Source organism: Sceloporus undulatus, chromosome 2, assembly GCF_019175285.1.
Source record: "Sceloporus undulatus isolate JIND9_A2432 ecotype Alabama chromosome 2, SceUnd_v1.1, whole genome shotgun sequence".
Lineage (NCBI taxonomy): Eukaryota > Metazoa > Chordata > Lepidosauria > Squamata > Phrynosomatidae > Sceloporus > Sceloporus undulatus.
The window spans coordinates 57,169,323-57,179,138 of NC_056523.1; the positions used below are offsets into that span (position 1 = coordinate 57,169,323).

The 9,816-nt window shown below is 41.5% G+C and overlaps 1 protein-coding gene across 4 annotated transcripts in view; it reads right to left on the minus strand.

The window, feature by feature from the left end:
- The window catches only part of FLNB (filamin B), a 102,004-nt gene that overhangs the window by 91,247 nt on the left and 941 nt on the right, over positions 1–9,816 (minus strand). The gene's annotated exons all lie outside the window — the stretch shown is intronic.

The following is a 9,816-nucleotide window of genomic DNA, read 5'->3' on the forward strand; positions in this document are numbered from 1 at the left end:
GCAAGTTCCATTAATCTGCATGATGAGGAATACTGAGAATTGCAATTCAACAACATGTGGAGGACCACATGATTTCCACTTTATCTACCCTAGAGGAACTTTTAAAGAGTCTCAGAATGCTCCCACATTCATTGATAAAACACCTAAATTAGCTTACTTGCTAATTAGCTTACTTGCTGTTCACTGCTATGATCTTTGGAATAGCAGTATATAAATAAAACAAATTTATTATTATTATTATTATTATTATTAATAGCACCTTCAGCTGATACATCAGATTATGACTATTCCTGGCAAGAATAACCTTGACACAGCCATGCCTTGGTAACCTCGGTACTAGACTACAATAACGTGGTTTATATAGATTGGTCCAGAAGCTGAAGGTAATCCAAATTCTTCTTAGCCTCTTTGCTAGTTCCTTTTTTGTACTGATAGGAAGAGCCAGTGTAATGTACTTGTTTGAGCATTGGAGTATGATTGGAGATCAGGGTTCAATTCCTTGCTCAGCCACAGAGACCCACTGGATGACCTCAGCCCCAAGAAACCCCATGACAGATTTGCCTTAGGGTCGCCATAAGTTGGAAACAACTTGAAAGATAGAAAACCAATGTTATCCTTGATAATAATGTCTAAATCAACACACTATTCAAAGTCACACAGCCTGGTTAATATCATCCTTCCTAAATTGCCAGGTAACACTTCTATACAGGAAGGTTCTAGCTATGTTAAGCAAGTGACAGCCTGGATCATGTAGCCAAACAATCTTTGAAGCCATGAGCTGGAGTAGGGGCCTCATACATTTGCTTGTTCCCTGCAGACCCACATTCAAGCAGATCTCAGGTTGAGAGTTCAGGCTGCAGGACTGGGGGAAATCTCTTTGCACAAGACTTAGTAGAGTCACTGCCACTGAAAATAGACAAGACCAGTTGAGCCCAGCAGAAACTGGAAGCTCTCATGACATGTCAATGGGGCAGTAAATCCATGCCATATTTTAGTCCATGTTTTGGAGGAACTATTCAAGGTGCTGAACATATTTCAGAAATAGGGTTTAGCACCCTGGATAGCTCCTTTAGATAAAACCCAGAGCAGATTTACTACCCCAATGGACTTCACAAACTGCCACTGGACACATCTATATACTGATTCAGTAAAAGACATTCATTCAATTCCAATAGATATTCAGGATTCTCAATCTGGTTTGTTTTTCCAAACTCATGGATACTGACTTTCATTAAGCCTGGTCTCATGAAGGTGGTATAGCATTTCAGTGTTTTGCTCTATGAGGGAGGGGGCAGCACACAGTGGTGAAGTGTGCTATTATCACCAGCCACATGGATGAGGAGGATCTATGCTGCAGTTATACAAGACTGATTCTTGCAGTCTGTGTATGTGGGTGTGGACACATTAGCTGTCAGCAATGAAACCACCTTCTGTACTTAAAAGCTACTACTTCTATTCACTAGGGCAACTGCATATAAAGAAATCCATAAATCAAACATTTCAGTTGAGTTACTCCACCCAAAAACCCAAGTAGGGTACAAACTAACCAACTGCAATGCAATTAACACATTCAGACACACACCCTAGTACTGATAATAGTACAACTCATAAGTGATTAAACTACTAAACTCCTACTATAAAGTGGGCCTGGCAGAAACTCCAAACAATGTCATCTTCTCACTGCTGCTTATCAGTGTTAGTGTTAAACTGAGTCAGCCTTTACTTAACCAACTTGACTGCAAAAGGTTGCATTTTTAAAAAAAAGGGGGGGGGGAAATCTACCCTTCACCATCAACAGACTAAGGCCTGTTACAGACTGCCAAAATAAAGCTGCTTCGGGTCTCTTTGGAGGTATGCTGTTTAAATGATGCATGGGTCCTAAGAGTCCGGAGGTCGCGCCAAAGCCACACTCCATTCCTAAGCACTGGAGTGCAGCTTTGGTGCAGCTTCCGGATTCTTAGGGTGCATGTATCATTTAAACATCATACCTCCAAAGAGACCCGAAGCAGCTTTATTTTGGCAGTCTGTAACAGGCCAATGTCTAATACAACTTAAACTGCCATGGCTGTCCTATGCACAACATGTTATATGACTTCAGATCTACAGCCTGACACAGGCCAGTATATTACAAATGGTTTCAGTAAGTGCTATGGATTTTTATTCCATGTGTGCTACCAAGCTATGAAATTAAGGCAAAGTGCAACACAACCCCGACCAGCAGATTTTTGCATTCAGTGCAGTAGCTTTTAGTTAGTTGACCCAAGAGGTCTGGTTCATTGGAGGAATATGATTCTGGCATGAGTGATGTCTTCAGAATGTTAGTGCTGCCACTAACGAGCAACTACCATTTTATTGTCCATGAAAAAAAACTTGCCAAGTTTACTGTAGGAAAATGTTCCCACATAAAAATCTGGCAGCATACACTGTGCACGGCACATCATAACCTGAACTTTAGGAGTGGCACACTCAGTCATGCAGCAATCACATTGGTAAATTCAGATGAATTCCCACTTCTGTAGTAGTCACTAGGTTTCCAATTGTCATCCAATTCTGAGCCTAAGCAAAAAGCTACATTGCAATTTGCTTATGGCAAATGAACCAGAATGACTTGGTAAACTATCAGTTATTAAATTTGATAGCTAGTCATTAGTTGCATGTAACTGCCAAAATACACAGGTGTTTAACTATATTCCTCCAACAACAAAAAAGGGTGGGTTGTTAATATGTCTCATTTCTTAAAAACCTTTCAGTATCAAGACCGTTCACTGAATATTTAAGTGAGCAAATCTATATGAAGAGTTGGAGGCCAGCCAGTATTACTGATATAGTTTATTATGGAAAGAGAGGTCTCCATCTAGGAAACACATACTAGTGCATGAACAATGAAAGCATCCTTCTTCTTGTGCTATACTGACACTTAAAGTGCCAAATTTTAGACTGGCAATCAGGACATCTGTAGGTTACCAGTTTGGATAAAGTTGGCTGAAACCAATGCACTGCCAAACAGGATCACGAAACTATCCCCATCAGTGCTGTCTGGGACAAAAAAATGGCTTTGTAAGATGAAAACCTATCAAAACTGTTTAGTTAGGACACTCAGATACAGGTAAGATCAAGATTAAGTTCTGGCTGACTTCGACGGCTATCATATACTCAATTACACTGGGAGTAAAGCCCATTTAATTCAATGTGACTAAGCAGTCAAAGGAACCCACATACAGGACTTTCCCTTCCTCAAAATTTGCTCTGGCATGTGCTTTAACCACCCTAAGTTTCTCCCAGAAGTGTCCTCCAAGCATTCAGAGCAAACTCTGAAAGTGAACAGGGAAAGGAGAATCTGTCTCAAATCCTATTCCACCATCAAAAATTGCTTGGTTAGATGGATGAATAATCAAATACCATCCTTAAAAGTTCCCAAGCTATTTTAGAGTATGTCCTCCAAGTATAAGCACGAATTTTGTGCTAGAGTAAGGACAGCCATGTCAGCCTACTTTGGTGTTCCCAGCAAGGGAAAGAGGCTGTTAAGGATGGCCTGGTGTTTTAACATATCCCAACACCTGCTCCCAACAACAAGTGCTTAAAAGTGACCTTAAAATAAGCTCATGCATCCCTAGAGGAACCTACCTAGTGCACCAAATAACACCCTTGTTTTAAGCCTACCCAAGGCAGATATTCCCAGAATTCTTGTTGTCTGCAAATCCACTATAATCCAGCATATTGCTTCTATACAATTTGTATCCTACTGACCCAGGAGAAACACACTAGTCATACTTTGCCAAGATGTTAGTCACAGCATCACTTTAGAATAGAAAAGCACATCTCCCATGTTCAATACAGAAGGTGTTCAGTCTTGTTCTGTAGAAGACATTCTCCCACCCATGTTAACAATTCTGTCAACTTTCTGCTAGTTATAAACTAGCAACACCCAGCATGAGTAGGACAAAAGTACACATGATTCCTATTGTTACTTTAGTTGGCACTTTGCACAATATATTCTGCTGTTAATATTTAAACTGAAAGAAAGTAGAGTGAAGTAATTCCTGGAAACGCAAGTTGCAGCAGCTGTCAGAGGTATTTTCCCACAAGGAGACTTATTCAGAGATCAGCAAGGTTCCCCTGTCTCAAAACATATGGGTTACATACAGAAAACCAACATTCCTTCTCCTTTGCTTTTCCTTGAAGCCTCAAGTCTATTTACACAGACACAAGGTCTCTGAAGTTATGCTTCAGGTCTGTAATTCAAGGTCACGTTTTGCTCATAACAACATAGTTTTATACTCCAGAGACACAACTGCAAAGAAAACGAAGTTACTTCCTTACTTAAAATTCATATGGCCTTCCACCAAACAGGGTAACAATTATTTAAAAGTTATGTTCAGCTCCCACAGGTAGGTATTAGTTTTATTTTTCTTTACTTGTTAAGCATACTAATTCTATGCTACCACTTGGCTGCTGATTGGGAGCACACAAGATTTAGTTATAGGAATGAATGACTGCTAGCATCTCAAACTTTTAAGAGTTGGGTTCCATTTGCAGAACATGTATTATGCCTTTATCCCTACTCTTCCTTTGGGAAGCTCAGAGTAGTATCATTTAGTAATCTTAAAGTCTATTCAAGAACTGACTAGAATGAGACTTGCTTGGCTTTAGCAGCACTTGAATTACTAAAGCCAAGAAAGTCTCATTCAATAGCAATGTGTTTTCTTTAATTATTTTTTTGGATCCCATTTGGGTAAAGATAAAGGCAATCCCTTGACATAAATGTCTAGTCATAACTGACTGTTGGGGCTGGTTCTCATCTCTCTTACTAAGCCGAGGGAGCCAACATCGTCCAAGGACTGCTCTAGTGGTCATGGGGCCAGCATGACTGCATCAAATGGTATTACCTTCCCACTGAAGTAGTATCTATCTATCTGCTTGCATTTGCAACTGGGACTAGTGACAGGAACTCACCCCATCATGTGGCACTCAGGCCTTGAACTGCCAATCTTCCTATCTTCCCATCATCAGAATTGGCATCTTAACCACTAAGCCAATGCATCCCAATTACTTTTAAAAGCCACCAATCCCATTTACTTAAAAAAAAAACCTATACATGATCTGACAGTGAAGATTCATTAGAGTTGTTTCGCAACTGACAGTGTCTTGTTTGCCAAAGCGTGAAGTCTTTATTTAAAAAAAATAACCTGCCAGAAAATATATTTCCTACATCTTTTCATCTTGTAACACTGGGTTCTGTTATTATTCTAATGTTATGTATGCATGTCCAACTTCTAAAAATGGAATAATAGGGAGTTGCTAGAAGGGATACAACTTCCACCCTGGATATCACAGACTTCATAAAAATTCAAGAACAGGTTGTACAACTATATTCTAAGATTCAAACAGAGATGTTCTGCCTTTGAGTATTGGGCAGATTATTGTTGTTAGGTGCCTTCAAGTCGTTACTGACTTATGGTGACCCTAAGTTCATTCTCCTCAAGGGCATATCACCCCTTAACCATCTCTTCTCCAGGCTAAACATGCCCAACTCCCTCTATCTTTCCTCGTAAGGCATGGTTTCTGGACCCTTCACCATTTTGGTCGCCCTTCTCTGGACACGCTCCAATTTGTCAACATCCTTTTTGATAGGGTATCAGTGTCATAGGTCCATGTGAACAGAACCAAGTAGAGAGACACAGCTACTGAGAGCAGGAGGGCTCACACTCTGCTTAATGTCTGATACACTACTGCTTTCCTCAACTATGAAAGAGTTATATTTCACAATAGAGGGGTGGGACCCACACAGCCCTTCAGATTTTCCAGGACTGCAACTCCTAGCATTCCTCACCATTTGACAACACTAGCAAGGGCTGCTGGAAGTTAAAAGTTTAACAACATATGAAGGGCACAGGATCTTCACCCTATTCACATGGACCTATGATACTGGTAGTCTATTAATAATTCTTTTAGAAGTTGATAGTCCCTCATGACTGGACTCAAACTAAATCTTAAAAACTCAGTAGCATCTTCCTTCTCTGACCCTACCACTGTTCAATTTAGATAATTTTCCAAAATGTGTCTTCAGAAAGTGGGTGAAGGGAAGAAGGTTTAAGTCCTTATGGGCAATTTCTAAAGTCCCTCAATACAGTACTGGGTTTCAGAAGCGTATTACTCCAACAACACTGGCAAAAAAGTAAGGTCTAGTCAGTCCAGTTGTCAATCTCAACCAGAGCAGAGCCGCTGAACCATAAGGAAAAAAGCCCCTACATTCCCACTTTGAGTCTATGGTGGTTAGGACCAGTGGTGTCACTGAGGGAGTGCGGATCACACCAGGTGACACCCTAAGGGGGGATGATACCACTGCTGCTGACCAACCTTTTGGCAGAAATGGGCTGTGGCTTTCATCTGCTTCCCTTTAAAATGCTTTAAGAGATGGTGGGAGTGGGGTGAAGCTCAGTGGGAGGACAAAAGAGAGGCCCTAGAATTTTTTTTAAATTAAAATTTCAAATTTCAAACATTCAATTTTTTTAAAAAATATTTTCAAAATTTTATGTTTTATTCTTTTTTTAAAAAAAATTAAACATCACATTATACACATTATGTATATGTAAATACTTTTAGGTTGTGTATAGAGTACTGAAACATGGGTCACCTATCGCCAACACCTACAATTCCTCGAACGCTTTCATCAGCGCTGTTTACGCACAATTCTAAATATACACTGGACCGACTATGTGACGAATGTAGCTGTCCTTGAGCAAGCAGGGATCACCAGCATTGAGGCCATGCTATTGAGGACACAGCTACGCTGGGCAGGACACGTTTCTAGGATGAAGGACCATCGCCTCCCAAAAATAGTATTCGACTGTGAACTCGTCACGGGTCAGCATAAGAGGGGCACCCCAAAGAAGAGATACAAGGACTCCCTGAAACAACATCTCAGGCTCGGCCAAATTGATCACCAACAGTGGTCTGCTCTGGCCTCGCATTGGGAGGCATGAAGACGCACTATCCACAATGCTGCAGCCTTTTTCGAAAGCTCACGGCGAACAAAGAGAAATGGCAACGCAGAAAGAACCACAGCCCAGAAACATCACCCAAAGAGACCTTCCGCTGTGCTTTCTGCAACCGGACCTGTTTGTCCCGGATTGGCCTTTTTAGTCACCAACGCGCTTGTGCAAAGCGCAGGATGAGTCCTTCCTGAATCTTCGTTCGCAAAGCAAAGCCAAAGATAGTATGTAATTTGAAGGTATCTTTTTAATTTTGCTAGTTGTTTATGTCACAACTATTAGAATTACATTCAGTGGAATAAGAGAATTATGATTTATGAGTAACATTAGTGCAAAAAAGCATTACTAAAGATTCCATATGTTCTGAAATGGGAGGTGGGGCGGGGGGAACCACACCGGGTGTTACCAACCCTAATGACTCCATTGGTTAGGACTAACAATTGGATTTAGTGCTTAGAATTGTGTAGCTCTTTAACGACCAAAACATATTACGGTATATAAATTTATGGAGATATATATATATACTGTATTGCATTTCACTAAATGCTATGAAGCACACAGGAAAAAGTACATACACGCATACGGCATAGCATATACACAACTGTGCAACTTCAAACATATACTGAAATGGAGTGTACAAGACTATAAAATGGAAAGGGACAACCATGTGGCCTATCAGTAGCCTTTTGTAGATTTGCCATATCTGTTCCAACTATTTAATAGTTCCATAATGGAAGACTTCCCCAACCCAGCTCAATCGGCACTGCTAAAAAAATCTGCAGAAGTGAAATAGATTTTTTGTATGAAAGGTTATGTATGAGCTTCATCCTGATACTGATCACAAACTCCTGGGCTGGCTGATTTGCTGTGAAGCATCACAGACCTTAATTCTTAGTACCTATCCACCTATTTTGAATCTGATTCGAAAATCAGAAAGAAAAAAGATCCTACAAATCTAAAGTCTGCTTTTACACAAGTAGCTGCTGTCCACTCCATAACAGCTGAGTCTTCTTGAACGCAAAGTACTGAAACATCATATTGCCTGTGAAATACAGTATATGAAATATATATGAAATAGCTTCTGTTGAGTTAAATTAAGAAATAAGTATCAAACTCAAGAAGCTGATACTTTCAGACTCACAGTCTTATTAGGCCACAGTCTTATTACTATGCGACAAGCACTTTAGAATGTTTTGTTAAGAGTTTTAAATCAATTTATTAACAAGTGTGTGTTTCCTCCACCCATTTGTACCCACTGTGTACCTAGTGCGCACCCAACAGCCAGATTTGATTTTGGTGATCCATGTGCTCTTCAGAGTAGAAAGTGAGAAAGTGATAGGCTGGTGCATTTTCTGGCAGTTTTTTAACTGATGTCTTTCAAAAGAAGCTACACTACTTAGTACAAGAGATCACCACAACTCACACTGTTCTGTCAATAATAATAATAATAATACATGGTTGTCTTTGGAAAGCAGACCCGCAGTGAAAAAGCTGAGCTCTCCAAAGCAGAGGCTTGCCTTTTTAACACTGCAAACCCTTCATAAGCCTCCAGCGTAGAAACCAAAGTCCTGGAGCCAAAAGGAAGTGGCTCTACCTGCTGGGAGGGGAGGCACCTCAGGAAATCCTGTCTGAGCAGCGCAGCCGTTTCTCCGATTTCCCCTGATTAGGTTTAGCTCCTGCAACTATGGAGCAGAGAGCCAGCCTGGTGTAGTGGTTTGAGCATTGGACTGTAGCTCTGTGGAGACCAGGGTTCGAATCCTGGCTCAGCCATATAAACCCACTGGGCGTGACCTTAGGCAAGTCACACTCTCTCAGCCTCAGAGCATAGCCAAGGCAAACCCCTTCTGAAGAAACTTGCCAAGAAAACACAGTGATCAGTTTGCCTTAGGTCACCATAAGTCAGAAACAACCTGAAGGCACAAAAAACACACACCATGGAGCAATGCAGGCCAGACGTACACAAACTGGGGGAGGAGGAGGCAGGCAAATATCCTAACCAAGAGTATTCCAAACAAGCACAAGCACCACTCCCTCCTAAGGCAGTAATCTCTAAGGCAGTGATTCCCCAAATCAGGTGCTCCAGGTGTCATCTTGGTCAATGGTCTGGGATTCTGGGAGCTGGAGTCCAAAACACCTGGAAGGCCAGAGTTTGGGAATCACTGGTCTAAGCTCTATCCAATAAACCCCCTCCCCACAAAAAACAAGGGCCCTGAAACGGCTTCTGAAGCTGCGTCCACGGTGCAGAAATAATCCAGTTTGACACGGCTTTAACTGCCATGGCTGCCTACTATGAGATTCTGGGAAAGGTAGTTTGGTGTGTCACCAGAGCTTTGCTCTCCTCTTAGGGGGTCCTCTCGCATCTTTGCTCTGGTGCCCCAACAAACTACCCTTCCAAGAATCCCATAGCATGAAGACATGTCAGTTAAGGCAGTATCAAGCCAGATTACTTCTCTGCTGTGGATGCAGCCTGACAAAAGAGGCGCTCCTTTCTTGCTATGAGAGTGAGACTGCTTCCTCTTTGCCACCCAAAGCCCCAGGTGTGTCAGAGTGGGCTCCACCCCAGTGCCCCACCTGAACAGGGCTGCCCCAAGGAAGAGGCTAGGCGCCAGAAGAAGGCTCCAGCCCACAGACACACACAACACACAACACACGGGGCAGAAACACCCACACGGGTGGGCTTGTCAGATATGGGGTCTTATTGTATTTTAATGTTTAGTGTTGTCAGCCGTCTCAATCTAATTAGAGAAGCAGGTATAAATATTATTATTATTATTATTATTATTATTATTGGAGATATTGTGACTGTGTGTGTGTGTGTGTGTGA